General features: G+C 34.7%; 1 protein-coding gene across 4 annotated transcripts in view; it reads right to left on the bottom strand.

Moving 5' to 3' along the window:
• The window catches only part of DNM3 (dynamin 3), a 612,108-nt gene that overhangs the window by 351,060 nt on the left and 236,768 nt on the right, over positions 1 to 24,280 (bottom strand). The gene's annotated exons all lie outside the window — the stretch shown is intronic.

The following is a 24,280-nucleotide window of genomic DNA, read 5'->3' as shown; positions in this document are numbered from 1 at the left end:
AGAAATTGTTGAAATGTATCAATCTTTGGATTGACTATGAATTTCCATTATCCATGTTGACATTATAATTCACATTATTCTTTTAGAATCTTTCCCCAAAATTCAATGTTTAAAGAAATTAACTACTCATTAAAATTTTTTTAAACCCTTAACTTCTATGTATTGGCTCCTTTTTGGAAGAGTGTTAAGGGTGAGCAAAGAGGGTCAAGTGACTTGCCCAGGGTCACACAGCTGGGAAGTGTCTGAGGCTGGATTTGAACCTAGGACCTCCTGTCTCTAGGCCTGACTCTCAATCCACTGAGCTACCCAGCTGCCCCTGATTAAAATTTGAAAATGTAAACAAATGCAGTGTTTCAACTTTTTGTCGAGTATATATATGCCTTGGAAAATAGCAGTCTACCAAGGAACTCTGTCTTGCTATATCCTGCCAAATAATTGCTGAAATTGACCTAAAGAACTATTCTTAACTATTCTTAATTTAAAAATACATCATACTACTATAACTTGACCTTGTACGTGCTGGAAACCAATGACATGAAATATGATCCTTAGGAAAAGAAGTATGAGCAATACCAGAAATGACAGGAGATAATGTTCTGTGCAATGGTGAGGATGTCTGTACAGGATGCATGAAGGATGACATAGCTCCTTCCTCTAGGACACAGATACTAAAACTTGATGTTTGAAAATGAAAACTCTTGTTTGAGCATGTAGCAAACAAGAGGAAGTCATTTTAATGATAGTTCAGTTCTGAAAAACAAGTTATATCTCTTCCTTTCCCTTCTTCCACATCATAGGAGGGCAACAGGAAATGAGTTTTGCTGGAAAAGGATAAAAATGTAATACAATCAAACACTCAATTCCTTTCAATAAAAAAGTTGCTTTTAGTAGAGTAGGGCAGCAAAAAGCAAAAAAAAAAAAAGCAAAAAGATATCAAACTGTTATGTGTGTATTTTCTTATGAAAGAAGATTGTAATGTCAACTTAATGCCTGAAATATCATTTTGAAATGTTTTAGGCCTCAGACACTAGCTGGGATAATTACTTAACCCTGTTTGCCTCAATTTTCTCATTTGTAAAATGATCTGGAGAAGGAATTGGCAAACCACTCTAGTATCTTTCACAAGAAAACCCCAAAAGGAGTCACAAAGAGTTGGCCTCAACGGAAAAATGACTGAACAAGAAAATAATTTGGAAAAGAAACTGAAGGTGGTAGAAGTCAGCAGATAGGGCATTCCCTTTGCATGCTTTTTTTTTAAAAGGAGAAAACATAAATGTTGGTAAAATTTAACATCTGTGTAGAATAGTGTAAGTTTAAATTGCTTTTACAATCACTTTTATTTATGTGTACAATGTCCATGATATGACTGCTGAAGTAATATAAATGATATAGTATTCGGCCATAACTCTGTCAGGGTTATCTCAAATGGGTGAACCTCCTGATAGGAATTAGGACTAGAGCATCATCTAACTATTTGGTCAAGCAAGAGTAGAGCTTCAAAATTATTAAATACCCTTATTAAACCAAACCCACAAGAGAAAAGGGAATATTTATTCCAAAGAGTTGCTAGAGTTACCAGTCTAGTATGATGACTGAAACTCCTCTCTTTAAAAAATGTCATTTATTAAAGAGGTTTCATGAAGGACTTTTTATTCATTTAGATAAGAAAAGCATCATATTGTATATTTTGTTCAATAGCTCATTCATTGGTAAGTTTTACTTACTCTCCCAAAATATATAATCAAGAGGTAAATGCTTGCTATACTTAAAAATACTACCTTAATGTTTCCCTAGTAAATCTGAAATATGCATTAACTCTTTGAAGCTATCAATATAAGATTAAGTAACATATTGCCATGCTTTCATGAGCAAAATTGTGCTACAGAGGCCTAAAATATTCATAAGAGTTACTCAGATATCTAGTTTATTCTAAGAATGATGTTAACCCAAATCAGGGTTCTTAACTTTTTTATGTCATGGATCCTTTTGACAGTGTGAAGATGGGATTATCCTACCCTGCCTATTTTTAGATTTAATCACCAAAAGTGTAAACACCACCACTTAATTCTCAAGTGGGAGAGATCTGTGTCCCATGTGTACAAAGGTGGGTGACAGAATCAGAATCAGAAATTACCCCTTGGGCAGTCCTAAGCAAAGCCTTTGTTGTGATTGGTACACGTAAAGTAGAGGAAGGCACAGGAAGTGACACAAAAGAAGTGGCTTTAAAAGGGAGTTACAACTTCCTGTGGGACAGAAGTGCTTCATTCTTTGAAGATTGGAGTTTAAGTGGGAGGCTGGTGAAGAATCTGCTTACTGGACCTTAGGACCTTGGACTTGGTAAGACTGTTCTTAAATCTCTCCCTTTGAACTACCAAGTGGTGAATGAAAAACACTAACTCTTTCCAGGATTGTTCTGAAGGGACTTTCCTCTTAAGAGAGGCTTTGTGACTGAAGCCTTTGCTTTATTCATCTCCTGGCCCTTGGCCATCACTCCTCAGCTCAAGACTGAGGCCCCTCTGGTTGAAGACTAATTAGCCCTGCCTGATTGAGTCAGGGGCTGGAGCAAAATACTTAGCATATTAAGTTACAGCCCTGGACCTATCCTCTCTCTGATTTTCTTATTTTAACACTCTCTTCCCATTTGTAAATAAACTATCATAAAAGTCATTCTGACATGAGTTTTTTCATTAGGAATTGTAACAATTCCTTGGTGACCACTCCTTTGAATATTTAGTCCAACCAACCATAATAATTTTTCCCTCTTTACAACAGTCTGGTGAAATCTATAGGATTGTTTCAGAAAAATGTTGTTAAATGTGTAACATAAAAGACATGGGACTACAAAGGAAACCAACTATATTAATAAAATATACACATCAAAAATATTCAAATAACTTCATAATCAACATCTATAATCTAAGTTCCTTTACCTCTGTTATCCAGATTTGACTCTCATTCATAACTTTAGCACTTGTCTCTTAGACTACTGAATTATTCTTCTGTTCCATGACCTCAAGTACCCTTCCCCACTCTAATCAACCCTCCACTAGATGCCAAGATAATTTTTCCAATATGTAGATCTGATCATAACAGCTTTCTGCTCAAATAGCACCAGTAGATTACTATCACCTCTGAGGTCAAATTTAACACCTTTCTGATCTAATTACACAACAGAAAGAATAGTTTTGTGGTTCCTCAAACATGATTCTCCATCTCCACACCTTTTCAAAGGCTTTTCCCCAGAGTCTACAATGCTCTGTCTTCTCATGTCTATCTCTAAGCACCTGGTTTCCTTCAAGCCTGAACTCAAACTACATTTTCTGTAGAAAGCCTATCCTAACCACATCAGCTGCTAATGTTTTCAGATTGTCCCTATATATTCTGATCATATCTTTTATATAATAAAATATTCACATATTCTCTTCTATTAAAATGTATCCTTGACTATCAAAAAAGCATCAGCAAGCAATATTTATAATGGGGATAAACTAGAAGCCTTCCCAATAAGATCAGAGGTAAAGTAAGATGCTTATTATTACCAATACTATTCAATATAGCTATAGCAATAAAAGAAGAAAATGCAATATGCAATGAGGAAATAATACAATTAACATCAGTAAAGTTGCAAGATATAAAATAAATCCACATAAAAGATCCACACTTCTCTATACTACCAATAAAGTCCAACAGCAAGAGATACAAAGAGATAACCCATTTAAAATAACTACAGAAAATATAAAATTCCCTAGAGTCCATCTGCTAAGACAAAGCCAGGAACTCTATGATTGCAACTATGGAACTCTTTTCACCCAAATAAAGTCAGATCTAAAAACTGGGAAAATAATAGTTGATCATGGATAGGCTGAGCCAATATAACAAAAATGATAATTCTACCTAAAATGATTTACTCATCCAATGCCATATCAATCAAACTGTCCAAAAATTATTTCATTGAGCTAGAAAAAATAATAAATTCATCTGGGAAAACAAAAGTCCAAAAAATATAAAGGAAAGTGGCTTATCTATACTAGGTTTCAAACTAAATTATAAAGTTGCAACCATCAAAACAATCTGTTACTGTCTAAGAAACAGAGTAGATTAATGGAATAAGTTGGGCATTCAAAACACAGCAACAAATGACCACAGTAGCCTGGTATTTGATGAACCCAAAGATCCAAGTTTTTGGAAGAACTCACTATTCATCAAAAATTGCTGGGAAAACAGAACAGCAGAAACCAGGCATAGACCAGCAAGCACCTCATACCATATACCAAGGAAAAATCAAAATGGATACAAGATTAGAAATAAAGAGTGATGCCATAAACAAATCAGAGGAGCATAGAATAGTTTATCTGTTAGATCTATGGATAAAGGAAGTGTGAGATACAAAATAGATAATTTACACTAAATTAAAATTTATTGGACAAACAGGGGATATCTATCAACTGGGAATTGGCTAAACAAGTTGTAGCAAATTATTGTAATGGAATAATATTGTGTCATAAGGAATGATGAACAAGATGATCACAAAATGAAGTGATGGAAAGTGAATTGAGACAAACCAGGAAAACACTGTACACAGTAACAGCAATAAAGTATAATAATCAACTGTGAATGACAACTATTATCAGCAATGCACGGATCCAGGGCAGTTCAAAGGGATTAATGATGAAAAAGACTATCCACTTCCATAAAGGAACTGATGGAGTCTGAATGCAGATTGAAGCATGTTATTCTCTTTATTTCCTTTATGAATTTTTCTCTAGTGTAAACAATAAATGTCTTCTTTCACATAATGACAAACATGTAAATATGTATAGTATAAAACATGTGCAACCTATATCATGTTATCTGGGGAGGGGAAGGAATACAGCATGGATCACATAGTGATGGAAAATGGTTATTAAAAATTGTATCTACATGCAATCTGGAAAATATTTTTAAGGATGTACTCTTGTTGAGAACAAGGAATATTTTAAAAAATATTCTTTGTATCCCCCAGTCCTAAGCACAGTGATTGATATATAAGTACTTAATAGATATTTATTGATTGATGGAGTTTCTATTTTGTGCTAATTGGAATGTTTAATTGACTTATACAGTTATTAAGTTATAACATAATAACTTATACAGTTATTAAGTTAAAAATCAAAAAATTAAATTGAATGTATTTATATATCTTGAACTGAATTATCCATCTTGAATACTGGATACTTTATGTAACTATTAGTGCTTAATCTACAATAGAATTAGAGAATTTTTCTGGGTTAAATTGATCAGTTTTTAATAATTTAATTAAATGTGAACAGTAGCATATGCTAATGTTCATAAGTGATATTATTTTCAGACAATTAGAAATTAATGTTCAAGGTAAAAGGGTTAGGCAGTATGAGGGTGGGAATGAAACTCACAAATCTGTTTTTCAATCCCCAACATTTAGCATGGTGTGTGGCATACAGCAGGAATTTAATAAATATTTACTGATGACAAAAATGAACATTGTTGGGAAGTAAAATAAAATAAGGCATTGACTATATCCTCTAGAAATATTTCAGTGAAAAAATAATATGATTAAGATAATGGAAATAAAATGTCAGCTATTACAGATTTTCTCATTTAGTCTGATTTTCTCTCTTAATCTTTTACGAGGCAGTGAAGTAGAATAGTGGGCAGAGCAATGGTCCTGGGGTCAGAAAGACCTGGACAAGTCACTTAACCTCTGCCTTGGTGTTCTCAACTCTAAAAAGAGGGTAATAATAGTGCCTTTCTTCCAGGTTTGTTGTGAGCATTGAATAAAATAATGTTTGTAAAATGCTTAGGACAGTGCCTGGCACATAGTAGGCTTTTAATAAATGCTTGTTTTTTTTCCTCGCATCTGGAAACAAACTAATTTCATTTTTTGAGACTTAAATGTGACAAATTTGAGTAAGCATAAATTAATGTGCCAGCAATAGATTCTCAATCATGTTCTTTGCTATAGTTCAATCTGTCTTGAAGAGATAATGATTTTTAAAGAAGGGGTTTCTTAATCTGGGAATTAATCTTAATCTGGGAAATACTATACCAAAGTATCAGACTTGGCATGTGGACTCCAAAACTCTCTTGTGCAAAATGTAATTGGAAAATGCTTCACAAAACAAATACAAGTAAAATACAGCATAGATAATGTTATTCTGTGGTGTTCTAAGTAAATGTTCACCTAGCAGGGGTTATTTTCTATTTTTTTAACACCATTATTCTACACCAAATAAATCATGGGTCCAGGCCATATCCATATCCTCTACCTTTTGAATGAATGACAAAATATAGTTTTAAAATTTGTTCAATGAGCATAAATTGTCATTAATTCACTAATAAAAAGTTATTTTTGTTGGAAAAAAGATGATTGGACAGTTACTACTAAAGACTTTAATTCTATATTTCTTTCCTATTTCAACAAAAAGCTAGAAACTAAATCATCAAAGAAAAGCGGAAAATTCTTAAACAAGAAGATTCTTAAACAAGCTCCTGTTAAATAGACTATTTGGAAGAAACTCAATACACAGAAATCTGGACATTAGAAAATAAATGAGGAAACTTGCTCATTCTTGCTAATATTTCCTATTCCTTATTTTTCCAAAAGCACAAATGTTACCTCCTTCATATTCAATTAACTCCAATTTCGCCCTACTTAAAAGTCCACCACAACTTAATTCATTCATACCTTTCCCGCCTTACAGCAACTTTTACTCCTCCACATGCTCATATTGATCTACTGACACTGGACCTCCTTGATGCATTTCTAAAAAAGATTTCTGATTTTAGGTATTTTCATTACCCATCCCCCATGCTTATATTGCTCTCCCTCTTCATCTCCATCTTCTGACTTCCTTGAAATCCTAACTAAACTCCTACCTTCTCCAGGAAGCTTTTCTGATCATACTTAATTCCAAAGCTTTCCTTCTGTTGATCATCTCCAATTTGTACTCTCATTATTTTGTTTGCACAAATTTGTTTTTGCACGATATCTCTCCATTAGTCAGTAAACTCCTAGAGGGTAGGAACTTCTTTTGCTTAGGGGTTAGTAGGGAACTTGCTCCTAATACATGCTTAGTAAGTATTACTCACTGACTGCTGACTGATATGTCAAAAGTTATCTTTCCTCTAACTTGGAAAAAAAGTGTGAGGACACCTCTTCTATTATTGTGAATCAGGACCTTCCCTGCAACTTAAAATCTCATAGAACCTATTAGAGAAGAGAGTGGCAAACTCTAGCTCATGGGCCAAATCCAGATGGCTGCCTATTTTTATATTGTCTATGAATTCAGAATAGTTTTTATACTTTCAAATGGTTAAAAAATAAAAATAATATTATTTTGACACATGAAAATTATGTGAAATCCAAATCTGTGTCCGTGATAAAGTTGGATTGGAACACAGCCACACTCATCCATTCACTTCTTGTGGACATAGACCTTATGTGGTGCTCTCCTCCCTTCTCACTACTGCTTGGTGATCTAGAAATCACAGTGAAGCAGTTAGTACCCAGTAGCATTTCAAGTGCCATGCATTCCATCAAACTGTGATATTTTATTAATTTTTTGTTACCAGTACATACCCATCATGTCAACACAAGAAAGAAGTAAAAGAAATAAAGAAAAGAGAAAAATTGGCTTTGAATGCCATGCTTTAAAGGCATATTGAAGTGTGAAGTATTCTGTTATTGAATTAGATAATAAAGCATGTGTTTATTATTTGATGACAGAATAGTTATGCTAAAAATATATATACTACTATATACATCACCAGACTTTAATTCCCGACTCACAAGAAAGCAAGTCAGAAAAAAATTCAAGACAGAATTTCTCATCACAACAAAATTTCTTGACAAAAATAAAAAATGAAAATGAGGCTACAACCAAGCCAAGTTTCTGAATGGCTCATTGTTAGTTAATCTAAGAAAATTATTTGCCAAAGGTAAGTTAACCAGTCACGTTTGATTTTAGCTATTGAAGAAATGTCAGTGGAGAAAATAAACTTGTTTAAGATTATTAGCTTTTCAATTCTATTAACATTCTATATTCAGGAATTGATACCAATATCTGGCAGTACCTATTTGTCTGAAAAGATATTTTCAAAGATGAAATATATAAAACTTTACCATGAATCCATACTAACAGATAAACATTTGCAATCAGTTCTGATGACAGGAAATATTAACTTTTAATTGCAATTAAGCAAAATGTTATTCCTCAAAAAAGAATTCCATTCTTCTCATTACTATACTTGTATTTTTTAATTTGCTTGATTATTATTATTATATTATTAATTTCATCATCAATAAAATTTTGTGGAAGCTTATTTTCTCTCTTGTTTTATAAGTATCTATATAATCAAAGATCTAGTACTACCTCCTATAAGATATCTCTCCTGATAGTCTCTTTAACTTCTAATATCTCTTTCACCCTCCCCCATTTAAATTAATCTGCATATATTTTGTATGTCTTACTTCCCCTAAAAGAACATAAGCTCCTCAAAGACAGGCCATTTTAATTTTTGTCTTTGTGTACCAGGACCCAGCAAAGTGTCTGGAACATAGCATATCCTTAATAAATCTTTTTGATTGAGTCATTGAGATAAGGTTGGTGACAGACTTCCTGAAGGTCATACTAATACAGTTAAGTTCAGAGAAGCTCATTGTCAGATCATCCATAAGGTGATAAATTCTCAATTAAAGCAATTCTCAATCCTTCTAATCAGTCATAAAAGAATTGTAATCTAGTACCCAACCTAATAAAAATATGAGTCAATGAAGTTCATATTAAAAATTTTAGGTACTCATTAAAAACCATATTTAGGGTTGCTGAAACTGTAAGGATTCTTTCTCTGCTAATGGATACTTAATGGGTATTTAGTATTTTCACATAAACTTGTTGACCAATCCATAAAGTCTTTTCAATTCATCAATAGCATTACTTATTTTAAAAAATAAAAAGCAGCTTGACATAGTGTTTAGAAAGCTGGCTTTGGAGACAGAAAGATATGAGTTCAATTTTCATCTTGGACACATACTGGAAACATGACCACAAGCAAGTTCTCTCAGCACTCTATGTCTTTGGGAAGCTCTGAAAGAAAGTGTTGGGGAGAAGATGTATTAGGCTGTTTACCAAACTGAAGGTCTCTATTCATGATGCTGACCTCATTGTTGTATGACTATGAAATCTGGACACTCTACCAGGACCATGTCAGAAAATGGAAGTGCTTCCATTTGAATTATCTTAGGAAAATTCTGAAGATTATCTGACAAGATAAGGTAGCAGACTCTAAGTGCCTTTCTCCAACTCAACTGCCAAACATTCAAATCCAACTATAGAGAACACAATTTTGCAATTTCAGTGGGCTTGGCCAAGTAGACCAAACACCAAAGGCATGTTTACAGAAAAAATCCAATAAAGCAAGCACTCACACAGACGTCAGAAGAAGCTTGCAAGGACACTCTCAAGGTGTCTCTGAAGAACTTGAGTATCACGTGTGAGGCCTGGGAGATACTGGCGTAGGACAATCTAACATGGCATGCCACGTCAAAGAAAGTTCTGTTTTTCCATGAGCAAAGCACAAAAGAAATATGAGATACAGAAATCTAGAAACACTTTCTTCCCAAATATTCCAAAGGATTATTTGTGAGCAACCTATGGTAAAGCTCTTCAAACTAGCATTGGTCTGATCAGCCACAGTCATCCCTGACCAGCGTTGTGATGTCATTGGTCCTCTTTGAAAGTGAAGAAGGAACAAGAACAGTTCTAGGCACTTTTGTACTCTACTGTCTCTAAGACAATAAATTAAACAGAAAAGGTGCTGACCTCCATGAGAAAGTGAATTTCCTCACCTGGAAGTTCTCTATACCAGTGAAATCACACATCTAGTCCCTAATCCTAGCTATTAAAACACAACACAAAATTAATTATCATGTCTTTAAGTGTTCTTAATAATTCTCTGGAACATGAGTTGGTAAACAACCCTGTTGGTTCTGCCATTGATCACCTTTTTAATCAGAGAAACCAGCCTGAAGTGCCATATAGAAACAGCACTGTAGCATTTCATTCTATGGAGAGAGCAGGTACATATTCACTCTAGGAGATGACCATTTGGTGACCCTTATATAATTCCTTCCCTCTTCTCGGCATTAAATTTGTTCTAATTAAGTGCTCTAGGAAGCCAGCCAGGATGGTCCTCACCCCAAAACTATGCAGCTAGCCCCAAGAATGAATACAGCTGCATCCAGGTGGTCAGGCTTGGCTCAGAGAAAAGTAATGTAAACCTATAACAGACCCCTCTGGGAAGCCTTTAGGGCTTCCCAGGCTTGACAAGACCCCACCTTGTGCTAGTTGCTCCATTGGGGACCCAGCTGCATGTGTTCCTGTGGGACCAAAAGACTAGAGAAGTTACACATCAGCCAACTAATGAGAGGCCTCCATGTATTTCTCTTTGCTGTCAGTGACCTTGCTTTAAATATATATGCTCGTTTAAATAAATCACCATTGAAAAATAATATTAACAGTCTATATTATTACTTTTATATTTTTTTAAAAAGGCCCCAGAACACATTCTTTGAGGTTGAGGGTATTCTTGTCGTGAAAAGACAGTAAAACTTCTTTTGCCAAATACCAAATAAAACAAAAAAACTCTAGTATAGGGCAGAACATTCTAACAATGTTACAAGCTAATTTCAATTTAAACACATCAACCATTAAACTAGAGTGGTCTGAATTGTGGCTCACTTGTGGCATTATACTCTAAAAGACTAAAAGGTCCTTGCTAGAAGGGTATTTTTTTTCCTGCTTTATCCACTTCTCTGAAAGTGCCTCATAATCCTGCCTTAAATTTTCATTTATTTCTTGTTTCAAAAGTATTTTAGTCTAATATTGACTCTCAGGTTTATTTACTTTACAGGTTGTCTTCTCCCCTTAGCTAAGAAAGCAGACATGGAATCCTTTTCTTAAATTCCCCAGATTCTAAGCTAAAACAGTAGGGATTGATTATATCCACAATATGACAGGTTTCTTTAGTAAGATAGTAAATGCATATTTATTAGAGATGACGAAGCTATCCAGGAGAGACTATGGTCCCATCCCAAGGAATGTGAGATTTAGGATTTGGGGAGGAATTAGACAACCTGAGCTCCATTAAAAAAAATAAAAATTCTGTGATTTTGAAAGGAAATTCTAAAGCAGGAGACTCCATATTAAATGAACTTTCCTTTGTTTTTTCAGGCAGAAATAGCATACCTTGTCATTCCTCCACAAAATATATTGAATATTATTACAGTGTGATGAATTATAGTATTTTCACAAAAATGATATCATCATTATTTTTATACTACTGGGAATATTTCCTACACATATATTTATGTATGTATGTATGTATGTATCTCTAGATACATAATTGTTAGAGAACTAGATTAAAGCCAAGAAGCTCTGAGATTGAATCCCACATCAGATATACTTTTGCTCTGTGACTTATTGGAGAATCAATTAAACTTTAAAAAAAATTTAACACTATTTTTCAATTACATGTAAAATAATTTTCTACATTAATTTTAAAAAATTTGAGTTCCAAAGTTTCTTCTTTCCTTTTCCTTCTTGAAAAAGCAAATATTTTGATATAGGTTATATTTTTTGTCATGCAAAACGTTTTTCATATTGGTTATGTAATAAAAGAAAATACGAACCAAAACAAAACAAAACAAAATGTTAAAATATACTTTGATCTGCACTCAGACTGTCAGTTCTTTTTTTTTTTTTGGAGGTGAATGATATTTTTCATCATAAGTCCTTTGTAATTCTCTTGGATATTGCTGAGAATAAAATCATTCACAGTTGATCATCATATAATACTGCTTGCATTTTTATGAAAATATTATAATGTCACACTTTAATATTCGATGTTCTCTTGGTTCTATTTCACTTTGTATCAATTCACATAAGTCTTTCCAGATCTGAGGGGATCCAGATAATCATTTATAGCACAATAATATTCCATCACAATCATATTACCACAACTTCTGCAGCCAGTCTCCAAGTCAAGGCATCCCCACAATTTCTTTGGGTTATAGCTGTATTGCTGTGTTACAAGTTATGCACGGTTTTTTAGCTCTTTCAACATAGTTCCAAATTAGTCTCCAGAATATTTGGATCAGTTCACAAGTCCAGCAATAACTTGTTAGTTTCTCAATTTCCCCACATCTCCTCCAACATTTGTTTTTATTCTTTTTCTGTCATAATATTCAATATGATGAATTGGCTAATACCTCAGAGGTATTTTAATCTGCATTTATCTGATCAATACTGATTTACAGCATTTTTCATATGACCAGATAGATTTGATTACTTTAAAAACTGCCTTTTATATCCTTTGATCATTTATCAATTGGGAGAATGACTTGTATTCTTATCAACTTGACTAAGTTCTCTATATATTTCAGAAATAAAACCTTTAGGAAGGAAATTTTCTGTAATTTTTTTACATTTATGATTAATGTGTATTTTCCTCCATCTGATTTCCTACTTGTTTATCCTACTCTCTTTCTCCTTTCACCCTGTCCAGTGTCAAAAGTGTTTTGCTTATTACACTGTCTCACTGATTCTGCACTCCTTTTTATCAGCCATCCATTTTCTTATCTCCTTCCCCTCCTACTTTCTTATAGAATAAGATATATTTTTACAATCAACAGAAAGTGTATGCTATTCCTTCTTTGAGCCAGTTCCAATAAGGTTCAAGCACTCTTCCAACAGCATCCTTCTTCCCTTACTACTATAAAAGTTCTTTTGCATCTCTTTTAAGTGAGATTATTTACTCCATTCCACCTATCTCTTCCCACCTCTCCCATTATGATCTTCTTTCCCATATTTTTTAGATATTATCCCATCAAATTCAATTCACACCCATGCCTTCTATGTATATATACTCCTTCTAACTGCCCGAATAATTATATAATTCTTAGGAAATATAAGTATGATATTCCCATGCAGGAATGTAAACAGTTTAACCTTATTAAATCCCTTGTGATTTCTTTCCTGTTCACTCTTTTATACTTATCAAGCCTTGTATTTGAAAGTCAAATTTTCTCTTTAGCTCGGATCTTTTCATCATGAATGCTTGCAAGTCCTCTATTTCATTTAAAATATATTTTCCCTGTAAATAATTATATTGTTTTGCTGGGTAGATGATTTTCATTGTAATCTTAGCTCCTTTGCCTTCCAGAATATTAATGCCAACCTTTTATTGTAGAAGGTGCCAAATTTTGTGTTATTCTGACTGTGGCTTCACAATATTTGAATTATTTCTTTCTGGCTATTTGCAATATGTTCTCCTTGACCTAGGAGCGCTGGAAATTTGATATAATATTACTGGGAGTTTTCATTTTAGTCTCTCTTTCATGAGGTGATCAGTGGATTCTTTCCATTTTTATTTTATCTTCTGGTTCTATAATAACTGGGTAATTTTCCTTGGTAATTTCTTGAAAGATGATGTCTAAGCTCTTTTTTATGATGGCTTTCAGGTAGTCCAATAATTCTTAAGAACTTATCTCTCCCTCCTAATCTATTTTCCATGTTAGTTGTTTTTTTCCAATGAGATATTTCACATTTTCTTCTATTTTTTCATTTTTAAAATTTTGTTTATTGATGTTTCACAGATTCATTAGCTTACACTTGCTTACCTCCTTTCTCCATTTGGTCAGTTCTACTTTTTAAAATGTTATTTTCGTCAGTAAATTTTTATGCTTCTTTAACATTTGTCCAACTCTGTTTTTTAAGGTGTTATTTTCTTCAGTATTTTGTGACTTCTTTACCAATTTATTGACTCTTTTTTCATGATTTTCTTACATCTCTTTCTTTTCCCAAATTTTTCTTTTTTCAGTTCTTCCAGGAATTCTTTTTGGACCTGAGTGTTTGGATATAGCTGTTTTAATTTTGTTGTCTGCTTCTCAATTTGTGTTTGGTTCTTCCTGGGCTGCTGTGCTAGACCAGGCTCCATTCTCAACCTTGTCTAATATATATTTCTTGTGGACTTTCTAGGCTATCTTTGTTTGGAAAATTTCTTCATCCATCTTTTGTAGTTTCTATTGCTCTAGAATATTTTGAGGTATTATTTTAAGTTTTTTGGAGAGGAATTTTGTAAATCTCAGGCAAATCTTTGCCTTTTCTCTGCCATCTTGTCTCTTCCCTACTAGAAGGTCTTTTGGTTCTTTTTATTTCTATTGCTTTTGCCAATATGCAGCATAGAGAAAGGAGACAGAGATTGAAATTATGATTTTATTGATACAGGAAACTCTCAGATTAGTAAACTCCTCATAGTACTACAGATCATCACTTTTTTATCACTCACAGTATTAAAAAGGTGCTTGGGACATGAATAGATTAAATAATTTTTCTGTGGATATACAATCCTTCTGTATCAGAGGTGAAACTTGGATCCAGATCTTCCTGGCTCTAAGATCAGCTCTGTCAATTAAGTTACACTGACTCTCATGGTGCTAATAAACAAAGAAGCCAGAAATTGCAGCCCACTGAGAACTAAGATGTACATGATGTCTAATAAATAAGTTATGAAGATAAACTGAGTTATTGTTATTATTATTAGGCTTTAAGTGAGCAAATGTAAAAAATAAATTGATGTATATTTTCAAAACAAAGGTAAACTACATTACTATATTAAGACAGTCACTATTTTCCTAGGGCTGTCCTAATCGCAAGGCCAGAAGAAATCCACCTGGAGACCCTTTCATTTGAGGGTATAGATCTTCTTCCTCTCCTGGAACTTCTGAGCTAGTCTAGAACCTCAAACCACAGAATTTCAGAAATTGAGGGCACTCAAAGGTTATCTAGTACAAATTATACCTAAAAAAGAACTCCTCCTCCTTTAAAATATCCCTAACAAGTTTTTAAGACCTTCAAAAATAGGAAAATCAGCATGATATAATGGAAAACAGATACCTGGGTTTGAGTCCCAATTCTGGTACCTATTAGCTGTAAGAATTTGGGCAATTCACCAAACTACTCTGTTCCTTAATTTCCTTATCCATACAAGAAAAACAAAACAATAACTACCACCTACCTGACATGGTGATTATGAAGAAAGTGTTTTGTTAAACCTAAAATACTATATAAATGTAAATTATTCATATTATCTTCTGAGGTAACTCATTCTACTTTTTTTGGCAGACATAATTGTTTGGAGATTCTTCCTTATGCCGAGCTAAGAGCTACCACTCTGCAACTTTGACAGACTCATCTTATTCTATTCTTTAGGGCCAAGTAGAACAAGTTGAATCCTTTGCCCATGAGACAGATTTTCAAACATATGAAGAGAGCTTTTATGTCTCCACTAAGTTTTCTCTTCTCCAAGTTAAATATACCTAATTCTTTCGAGCAAGTCCTCTGTCCCTGTTGCAATTTCCTGGATGAGTTTAAATTTCTCATTGTCCTTCCTAAATGCGACATTTTGAATTAAAGACAAGCTAGATGAAATGTGATTAGGGCATAAAGGGGCATTATCACTCTCCTTGTTCTGGGCATAATGCTTCCATTAATATATGCCAAGTTTACATTAGCTTTTTTGACATACCACTGACTCATGCTGATTTTGCAGTTCATAAAAATTAAATAGCAAACAACAAAAAGTTAATGGCAGATTTAAGTTTCTTAAAGCAGGACTATTTTTTTGCCTTTTCATCCCCAGTACTTATCAAAGTGTCCAGTACATAGGAAGAACTTAATAAAAGTTCATTTAATTTAAGTGTTTTTCAGGAAACAGGGAATCCAGAGTCCTGAGTCATAGCCTTAGCCCCATCACAGAATTATATGATTTTTTCCCCTAGCTTCTCTTAAAAAATTGTGCAAAGGACTTTGGCAAAAAGGACAAAATGTATACATGATGAACTTTCAAGCTTAATTCCAGGTCCCATTCTGAGGCACTTAGTACAGTACCTCTCACCTAGTAAATGCTTAATTAAATCATTTCGACCTTATTATTTTCAATATTCACATAAAATTGTTAGCTACTTCTTAATTCCATACTACTTCAGTTATCACTTAAGATGGGGGGTGTGACATTTGTATAGTACTTTAAGATACATGTTATTTACATGTTATTTTCATCTTACTCTTACAGCAACCCTAAGAAGTAGATAGTTCAGGCACTACTCCCATTTTATACTTGATTCCAATAGATTGATAGCATAAGATATTTTTTATCTTTATTGACTGATACCTAGCATAGTGCATAGACATCAAAAGTTCTTGACAAATGTCAATTAAATTGATTTAATTTTCTTTTTTTTTTATTTTAAACCCTTAACTTCTGTGTATTGACTTATAGGTGGAAGATTGGTAAGGGTAGGCAATGGGGGTCAGTGACTTGCCCAGGGTCACACAGCTGGGAAGTGTCTGAGGCCGGATTTGAACCTAGGACCTCCCGTCTCTAGGCCTGGCTCTCAATCCACTGAGCTACCCAGCTGCCCCCGATTTAATTTTCTTTTAACGCTGACATTTTAAGTTTTTTCCTTAAGTTTTTTTTAACCCTTACCTTCCATCTTGGAGTCAATACTGTGTATTGGCTCCAAGGTAGAAGAGTGGTAAGGGCTAGGCAATGGGGCTTAAATGACTTGCCCAGGGTCACACAGCTAGGAAGTGTCTGAGGCCAGATTTAAACCTAGGACCTCCCATCTCTAGGTCTGGCTCTCAATCCACTGAGCCACCCAGATGCCCCATTTTCTTTAACTTTTTACATTGTCGTTGGTTTTCAATTTGGGAACTTCTTTTTTCCCTTTGGGAACATATCTCCCATCTAAAAGTTGAAGTCATAAATGAACAAAAATATTCCATAAAATCTACTCTCCAGGAATGTGTACTATCATTATTGACTGTATAAGCACAATGCAAATTGTGTTGTTTTATAGCTGTGATCATTTCTCTGTAACTACCTAACGAAAAAAAAGTCAGCGGGCAAATTAAAGAGAGTTGCTGCTACTTCTTTAAGACTAAAGCAGGCTAATACATGACAACTTGATCTAGCATAATCTCTAATAAAGATGACAATCACAATGTTACTAGAAAATATAAAATGTAAATCAATGAAGTGACAGATTTCAACTTAAATTAATAATTAGACTTTTAGTTATCTCATATCTATTTTAGAAGAATTTAGATGTATATTTCTATAGAAGGAATAGTTTTTCTATTTTTTTCACTACTCCTCATATAAATATTAGCATATTGGAAACTCAAGTCATTCTGCTGATTTGTTACCTAGTATGTAATGTAAATAATTCATATAGAGTCATAACTAGCATAAGACACATGGGACTTTGCCTCAAGGAGAAAATATAAGGAGGATGGGGCATTTCTACTCCACAACGTGGAGTAGGTGGAATGTACAATCCTCTTTTCAGCAACTAGTAACCCTATGTTTCACCACCATCCCTGTAGTCCACCACTGGTCCAGGTCCTATCAAACCCCAGCTTTAACCCCTATGATCTTGTTACCATGATACTCCTTCTAGGGTTGACCCACTATTTAGGCATAAATGTACCCATGGTTACTGTGCCACTTCTCTATCTCCTTACCTGCTTTCATCCTGCATGGAAAAAAAAATTCTAGCTATGGCTCTGATTATACTCTTATGCCTCTATGTTTTATTTTGTAAATGTATACATACCAGTCTGGTGAAAGAAATGTAAATGGAAAAAGTTTTATTGAGTTGAGGAATCCAACTTAGAACTAAAAATAGTTACTGAGTCAACATATTATAATATTCAAAGCCATGTGGAAACATATTTTCCACCCTTGGATTCAATAAAAATCACTTAGGTTGAAGAAAACTCATATGTGTTTTCTTGATTTTCCTATAGCCGTTTTTATAGTACGTTCCTTCATAAATATCCTTTGGAAAATATCCGTGGTATAATCCAAGTCCAAGTTAAAGTTCTTGCCCAGTCCAACTATATGTCAAGAAGAGTTTCCTCAAGTTTTTTGTATGTCTCTTGGCTTCAGGATGATGGAAATATCAAATTTCTGGGTAGATCAAAGAAAATAGCCTTCAGGCTTGAAAAGTATCATTTCCAAATTCTTCCAATATGATCATAGGACATATATTGCCTGAGACTTCTATCTATATAAAGATACTCCAAAAAGTAAAACTATCCAAAAACATATCAACCAAAGCAAGTTCCAGGATAATGAGATACCTGGCAATCATGAAGTGGGGATCAAATATATAAGGCTACAAAGTATCTTGGTTCATATCCTTCAGGTGACTGAGTAATTTTGGGACAGTCAAGTATATAAGTTTTCACAAAATTTCATGCTGCCAATTCCAGCACTTAGAAAATGCTATAAGATTTCTTCTTTCTACCTTCCCCATCTTACTCCCAAATGATAACAATTTCCTTATGGATAAAATTGAGGCATTTCCGTCCCCTTTTTCTACTCCTTACCTTTATTTTCCTTGTAGTCTGTCTGTCAACAAATATTTATTAAGTACCTGCTTTGTGCTAGGCATTATACAAAGTGCTAGGGATACAAAGAAAAATAAAAGATAGTCACTGCCCTTAAGCAGCTCAAAGTCTACTAGAGAAGACAATATACAAATGACTGTAGAATTAAGGGGAATTAGGGAAGGTTTCCTGTAAAAGGTAAGATTTTTAGCTGAGACCAGGAGGCATAAATGAGGAGAGAGAACATTATGATAATGGAAGACATCCATTAAAAAGGCCCACAATTGGGAGATGGAGTATCTTATTTGAGAAACAACAAGTAGGCCACTGGCACTAGAACACAGAGGATATGGGGACAAGGGTAAGAGGATAAAGTATAAGAAGACTGGAAAGGTAAAAGGGAACAAACACTCAATGGAGAATTTTGTACCTGATACTGGAGGTGCTAGATCACTTTGATAACTGAGCAAAGGATGGACAGAGGATGGCAGGCATTTATGGCATCCAGACCAACCAGCAGACTGTTGCAATAGTTTAGATGGGCAGTGATGAGGGTCTACACTAAGATGCCAACAATGTTAGAGGAAAGAAGGGTCTATATGTGAGAGATGAAAAAGGTAAAATCAACTGTCCTTGGCAACTGCTTGGATATGAGAAGTGACAGAGAGTGAGGAATTAAGACTGACACATAGGTTTAGATGACTAGAATGATGGAAGTATTGAAAATAGTAATAGATAAGTTAGGAAGAGAGGAGAGTTTGAAGGGAAAGATGAGTTCAGATTAGGAGAAAACCCAAGAGAGAGGAATCTCATGAAAATCAAGAAGAGAATAACAAGGAGGAAAAAAGGCTGATGTACAGTGTCAAAGGCTGCAGAGGTCAAGAAAGATGAGAATTGAGAAAAGACTATTCAATTTAGTAATAATTAGTAACTTCAGGGAGAGCAGTTTGGGCTGAATGAAGGCACAGGATTAAAGTAAGTCCAAAAAAGTACAGCCAGGAGTGAAATGAAAAGACAGTTGGCCTGGAAGCCCTCTTTAAATGAGGGCTTTGGGACTTCCTTTTCTATTTCTTTTATGGGGTTATCTTCTCCTATTAGATTGTAAGCCCTTTGAACTTTACTATCATTACTTCTTATATCTATATCCATAGCCATTAGCAAGGTGCTTAAAAATGTTTATTGACTGCTGGCAGAAGACATTTGAGTGATGTGAGATTAAAAAGAGTGACCTTAATCATGTAACCATGTTAAAAATAAATATTAATAAATGTTTAAAAAAAGAGTGACCTTTCATGAAGTAGCTTCATTGTTTTCAATAAAAATATTGGGAAAGACTCTCAGCTGAGAGGCTTTGAGGAGGAAGAGTTATAGGAGATTTGAAGAGGGATGCAGAGTTTGAAAGAACTGTTGTGGTGACTGGAATAGTAAATTAATTAAGAAAGGTATAAAAGGATTGCCCTGTACAATGAGGGCACAGATGAGTTTATGTAAGCTAAATTTGTAGTAGAATCAGCCAAGATATCATTATAATATTTTCTAGCTTTATTCAGCAGAACTTGCCTAGAGAAGTAAGACAGCAGGTATTAGGAGTGACTCAAGGTTGATCCCAAGCTCAATGATAGTCCATCAAATTTTAGATACAGACAGTTTCGAAACCAAGGTCATGTAGCAGAGGGTTATAATTCCCTATGCTATGAGTAGCAGAGAACCAAAGCTTTCAGGATGTCTCTCTTTGGATGCCTATTATAGCCTATAGACACTTTTTTATCTGAACTCTCTGACTACAGGGACATCTATCAGTCCTAGGTTCCAAATTAGGCTTAGCAGCACTGAGGTAACTAAATCTCACTCTCCACCCCCTCTTTTCATTCTCTTCTTCTATTACTTCAGCTGAAAATACAGTTTCAGCCCTGAGTTCTCCATTGGCACTGAATCTGACAATATGTGAATTTTTCTAAAAATTGATAAGCCTAAGCTTGACCACTGTATCTACCTCAGGTCCTCCCTTCCTTATTCCAATTTCATTATCTTAACTGCCAAGATCCAATGGGACTAAACCCTACAATGCCAAACATAAACCACTTTATTATTGATGGAAGGCTTTCTTTTAGTCCATGATCCATGCTTCCAAATTATCTCCAAAATGACTCTGTCAGGTAAAGTTACCATCAAGTACACAAGCCCCGTGAAATGGTTCTAGTCTACTAACCTCCATTTTCCCCTCTGGTCTTCCTCAGTAAGACATAGCAGAAACATTGGAACTACAACCAAGGACCCAGACCTGACCCAACTGTCCCAGCTTCCCTCTGACCAACAACATATATTGTTTTGAATTCTCATTTCTGACAGGAGCTCTGATTTGGGGAACAGATGTTCTCATTAAGGAAGATAAACTATTCACGATTAATATATTCAGACCATCATTAGTGGAATGCTCAGCAACACGGCATCTTAATCAGGGAGGAGTATTTTAGAAAGTAGGTAACAATCCAGATGGTCAGACCCAGGAAAAGAGAGGATTCAGAATTTATCCTCTTGGAGCTTACAATCTCTTCAGGAAAAATAGGTTACAGTTAAAAGTCACTGATGGGACCAAACCTAGAATTCCTTTTCACCGCCACCTCTTGCAATATCTAATTTCATTCGGACTTCTGATTCCCCTTGGTTGAATATGCTATTTCAGGCTATCAGGCTCCAAATTATTGTGTATGGAGGGGTCCACACCATCCACTTCAAACAATGTAAATAAGGCACAGACTAAGATTCTTTTTCAATTACCAGTGAATGGACATATTGCTGGAGAAAGTGAATCAAACCCATCTTGACATTCTTGCTTTAAATTAAAGCAAAAGAAAGAAGGAAGTTGCAGGTAAAAGTAAGAATGACTCACAAGTAATCATTGGAGAGTCAAAGAAAAAAATGAGTAGAGTAGATTTTACCATATACCAAAAGATAAGAAGAAATATTATTTTCATGTTATTTGGTTATTGAATATCATAGTACTACTAATAAGAATATTGGGGGGGTCATTTGGTAAAATCAATCCTCTTCTTCTACTTTAAATAACTAACAAAATTCTCCAATCCTCATTCCTTTATCAGATATGACTATCTTTGTTGGATCAATCAATGGCATTAAACAAATATATGCTCCATTGGAAAATTAGCTCAAAACTCATGCATTCAAGTATTTGTTATCATAAAGGAGATTGAGGTTTTGGCCAGTTCCAGCAGTCCAAGCCCATGTGGGGGAACTGCATGGGAGACCTAGGAGGATGGAGAGAATGGGAGCTTCTTTCTCCTTCCCCTCCCAATTTAAATGTTTGTTTGTAGATAGTTGTTTGCATGGTTTCTCCACCCCTTTCCTTCCAGATTGGAAGCTTCCTGAGAGAAGGGATCATTTTGGTCTTTTTTTCTGTATCCCTAGCGCATGGCACAGTGTCTGACAGATGAGAACTTAATAATGCTAGCTGACCCTTTGACTGGCTGCCAATGTGATGATAATGTTCATTCGTTAGAAAATTAGAATAACTTCAATGTTCATTAGAAAAGTCACTTTATAATACACAGGTGATTATGTAAATAATTTTTGCATAGTTTATTAGATAAATGGCTCTAATAAGAGAATGAATCATGAGGTGCTTGTTGTTCATTTCTGTTTAATTCTTCATGCCTTCATTTGGGGTTTTCTTGGCAAAGATACTGAGTGGTTTGCCATTTCCTTCTCCAGTTCATTTTACAGATGAGGAACTGAGATAGATGGGGTTAAGTGACTTGCCTAGGGTCACAAAGCACCTAAGTGTAGTCTGGACTTGAGCTCAAGTCTTTCTGACTCCAAGCCTGGGATTTTATCCATTGTGCTACCTGGTTACCCAAAATGAGATGCTTGCCACCAGTCAAACTCTATAAGACACTAGCAAAAATATTTAACGTTACAAAAATTTATCAATAAAAATATAAATTTTACAAAGCAATGAAGAATTAAGAAATGATGATCCTTCAGGATCCCCTTCTTACTAGTTGAAATTATTGTATAAAACAAAGGCTGAGTCAGAAAGAGTGCTGGACTTTACTACTGTCTGAAAATGCTGTAGATTACTTACATTCTTTCAACAGCAGGAGAAACAATTGAATTTAGCTATAGTTATCAGGATAATTATTTAAAATAGGAAGTTCCTGGATGGCCCTAATCCAAATGGTCACCCACTCCCAAGGCCATTTCACTGGAGAAATCTCCTGAGCCCTGCCAACCCTGTTCCTCCCTAGCAGCCGTTTCATGATGTCATGCAATGTTTTTTTCCCAATGAAGCTTTATGTTGAAGGGTCTTCCCTCTAACTTAATTTGTCTTCAAAAGTTAATTCGGGGGGCATCTGGGTAGCTGCCTAGAGAGGAGGAGGTCCTGGGTTCAAATCCAAACTCATATATTGCTTAGCTGTGTGACCCTGGGCAAGTCACTTAACCCCCATTACCTAGCCCTTACCACTCTTCTACCTTGGATTGAATATTGAGCATTGTTTCAAGTTAATTTGGAAATACTTTCCACGCTGTTTATCCCGGATATGTTTTGCGTAGCTTGTTCCACTTGGCAAAATTGCTAACTAAGCCACTGAATAAAAGGTTGCTTTGGTTATTTCAAGAACATTAGAAGATAAGACTAACCTGTGGCTTAAAAAGAAACCTTTCCAAGTCAGGTCAAAACCTCAGACGACAGCATTAAAGACCAAAGATGAAGTGTGAGAAGAGAAGTTAATAGACGAAAATAGAAAGCTCATAATACCTCATCAGAGTAATTGGTCATACTCATGTGGCACAAATACAAACATCCAGATTCATAAATAAATAATAATGTTTCATTTCATTATTTAAAGCACATTCCGGTCAAGCCAGGAAAAAAAGGAATCCAAAGGAATACTTGCACCATTGACCTGTATAATGGCATGCTGGGGATGCTGGAACATGTGGCTTTAAACAGGATCACTCTGGTTCCTTCTTTCAGGATGCTTAGAGCTTCTTTAAAAGGTGGCAATACACTAGCCAAAAGTCAGGGATGATTTTGATATTCCTCATTGTTATGCAATTGCACGTGATGTTTCATTCACTCTCAATACTGATTAAATCGATGCAGAAAAGATATCACATACTCTAACGCATGTCTATGTGTTTATGGGCTAGAGAGAATTTTTAAAGTTAGGAAAGAGGGATGCCAATTCATATTGTAGAATGTAAATTCACTGAAAGCAGGTGCTGTTTTGGTTTTGTTTCTGTACCCCCAGCCCCTAACTAGCATAATTCCTATCACATCTGTTAATCCTAAATACTTAACGTTTATCATTTGTTGGATGAACACTAATGAGGTTTTTGCATAGAGAAAAAAAATCTGGATTTGCATATTGATCTCATCAGAATAGTTTGCTATAGATTTTCATTTTTTATTCTTTTTAATAATGTTAGCATACCTAGATTTTTCCTGCAAAAGCTTCATTAAGTAATATAGAATTGATGAGGAACAAGTTCAGATTGTTCTCAAATAATATGTACACATACTTTAATGGGAAGTGAGACTTTCATTCCATCTTTAGGTTTGGCTGTATAACTATTAAAATTAGATTTTAATGGTGTAAAAGGAAAAAAAACAGCAGAATTCCTTCTGCCTGTGCCAAGGAAAATGTCACGTAGCATCTTTCTGCATCTTTCTGCATACCAGACAGAATATTAGTTCTCCAGCTTTTCCTATGCCAAAGAACTCAGAAGTCAAGACTCTTTCCCTATATCTATCTTTAAAAGGATTAGATCTTAACTCACGGGAA

Source organism: Gracilinanus agilis, chromosome 4, assembly GCF_016433145.1.
Source record: "Gracilinanus agilis isolate LMUSP501 chromosome 4, AgileGrace, whole genome shotgun sequence".
NCBI lineage: Eukaryota > Metazoa > Chordata > Mammalia > Didelphimorphia > Didelphidae > Gracilinanus > Gracilinanus agilis.
The sequence above is the reverse complement of the archived record's forward strand: the minus strand, read 5'-3'. Positions and strand labels throughout refer to the sequence as shown.